The sequence below is a fragment of the Physeter macrocephalus genome, chromosome 1 (assembly GCF_002837175.3).
Source record: "Physeter macrocephalus isolate SW-GA chromosome 1, ASM283717v5, whole genome shotgun sequence".
NCBI classification, from domain to species: Eukaryota; Metazoa; Chordata; class Mammalia; order Artiodactyla; family Physeteridae; genus Physeter; species Physeter macrocephalus.
In genome coordinates, this window is record NC_041214.2 from 119,921,196 (window position 1) to 119,924,370 (window position 3,175).

Consider the following 3,175-nt stretch of genomic DNA (forward strand, 5'->3'; position numbering starts at 1 on the left):
AAATTTTTCTTTGAACAAATTATTTAGCATATAATTATATTTTTGCATATAACTATTTAAGGCAGTGATTTATTAACATATCTGTATAGCTTTAATACCTGTCATCTTTTGTATCAATGAGAAGCCCAGTGTTTTCTCAGATCAATTAGTACTTATTTTTTCACTTAAAAACTATGAGTATAATAATTTTGTTTCTTATTTATTAAGAATTGATTAGAAACTTCCATTACAAATATTTTCAAAGAATCTTTTAAGAAGTAACGCTCCTGATGTCAAAATGGCCATTGCTTATAGTGCCTGAGCTCTGACTAATTGAAAATTCCCCATATGAGTCACTCAGTTTGTGTCCAGTGAGGCCAATGAGAACTAAATAATGACATGGAGATTAACAGTGTAGTAGTGTATTTTGATATATGCATATTTTTAATTCAATGTTCAAGGTCACATGAATTACCAACTTGACTAATACTCTTACACAAGTATGAAGGAAAATAAATATGCATCAACTGAATATGGATGAAGGAATAATGTTCATTGTAATGCATGTCAAAATTCTTAAGTCACAACTTTTACCATGAAAGTGCACCTACAAACATATGAAGAAACCATTAAAAAATAGTCTATGTTCAAAGCACTTTAAAGCACCTTATATGGAGTGTACCTTTTGTATGAAGCATAACATACATTTTTAAGTAAAGTAAAAATGTATTTATAATAAAAAATAAAAATATTATAATTTCACATGATAATTCAAATTATGCTTTTGACGTTTTCAAAAAACAAAAAAGATGTGATTAAAGAAAATAATAAAAGATGTGTGTTTGGATGGATGAATGAACAGGTAGGCAGAGAGATAGAGAGACACAGAGATAGAAAAATAGATGTTTTGGGAATATAATGAAAAATACTCTAAAAGTTTGAAAGTGAGAATAAAGATTAATATTTCTACATATTGACACAGCTAGAATATTAAAAATTGGAATAGATAAGTAACATGTAAAGATACTGAAGTGCTAAATAGCATGTGCCCACATCATACTAACTGCTTGACAAACAAAATAATAACAAGACAATTTTATAAGAAAGTTTTACTAAACTTTCAAAACACAAGTAATTTTTCATATATATAATTTTTTGCAGAAAACAGAGTTCTTTTATGAGAAGCTGGTATAGCCTTGATATCAAAGTTTGATTAAAAAAATAGTTAAATAAATGAAAAACTTTTTTTCTCATAAAAAAGTTTGCAAAAATTGAAAAGAATCAGCCTCATGGATATAGAGAACAAACTAGTGGTTACCACTGGGGAGAGAGGAAGGGGGAGGGGCACGATAGGAGTAGGAGATTAAGAGGTACAAAATACTATGTATGAAATAGAGTCACAAGGATATATTGTACAATACATGGAATATAACCAATATTTTGTAATAACTAAATATGGAGTACAATCTTTAAAAATTGTGAATCACTCTGTTGCACACCTGAAATTTTTATAACATTGTAAATCAACTATACTTCAACTATAAAAAGTTTTTAAAAATTTGTATAATATTGTAAATCAACTATACTTCAACTAAAAATAGTTTTTAAAAATTCTTAATATAATTAGTCAACCAAACTTTCAATGTATTAAAATAAAATTAATCACATCAAATAAAGTTTATTTCATAAATGCAAGGATGGTTTAACATTATAAAAATCAATTAATACAATTTATCCTCTTTTGAAAGAAAGAAGAAAATTTCTACATAGAAACTAAATGTAAGAGAACAGAGACTTCATTGATTGTCCATACTTAATGTATGATAACATTTTTAGAACATAAAAATGATGCAAGTAATCTTTTAATCTGTAAAGACTATTTCACAAAAACACTCAGCAAAGGAACACATTATAATTCTACTATAATAGGAAGTTAATATGAAGTTCAGCAAGGTAGCCATATTAGGGAGAGAAAAATAAAAGAGTTCAAAATAAAACAAAATATAAACACAAAAAGGTTAATGCACGGACTAATAGTGTGCCACAAGCTAAACTGTTTCTCATTAATCCTTCCTGAAATATATTACTCGTGTCCTAGTACATTATATGTGTTTTTTATATAATTTCCTGTGCTTTTTTTAACATATCATGGACAGCTTTATCTGAATACAGAAAATTATGCCATTTTAAGGAGGCTTATTGTAGTAGTCCAGTATATAGACGAAAAAAATGCATTTAATAAACCCCCTAATGGTGGATATTTAAATTATTTTGAACTTGTTCCTATTCAAAACAGTGGTATAATGAATATTCTATAATATTTTTGCAATATATAAAACTTAATGATACTTTGCCTACTTATATGACTAGTATTGTAGAATAAATGCCTAAACACTGATTTGCTGAATTGATTACGTGAATTTTAATTTTGGAAGATTTTACCAAACTCTTGCCTCTGTTGTCTATTTCATTTGAAATTGAAATTTTTCATTTGAAAATTTTGAACAAAACGCCTATTTCTTTTACACGTTTATGGTTTCTTATTTATATTTAAATCTGAACCACCTGGAATTTATTTTAGCATAAGGAGAGGAGAAGGAAACATAGATTTTCTGGGTTAGCCAGTTGCGCCAGTGATGGGTACTAAAAAAATCAACATTTCCCACATTTACTATAAACCATATCTTTTGATAAATTTCAGTCTTTCATTGTTTACCCTTTCCCTTGACAACACAAAACTTAATACTATAGGTGTATGCTGTGTTTTTATATGTGATAGTTCTAGTTCCCCTCATAAATATTACTTTGAGTCCTTTCCCTTGATATTTTCTCATGGTTGCTTTTCCAGATGAATATAGTCTAATTTTATCACACTTGAGAAAAATTGTGTTAGTATTTTTATATGTACTACATTCCACTTATTGATTACTATGTGAAGAGTTGAAACTCTAAAAATATTGAGTATTTTATACAAGAACAAGGCATACATTAAACATATTGTCTTCAAACATATTTTGAAACAGTACTAAAATTTCCTCATAGAAAAATTTTGAATTTCTCATTAAGCTGATTTCTATATATTTTACATTTTAATTACTTCAGTAAATGGCATTGTTCTTCTATTGTATTTCTCAATGGTTGTTTTAAAATAAAAAAGCTAATGATTTTTGTATATTAATTTTGAAAACAACTAACT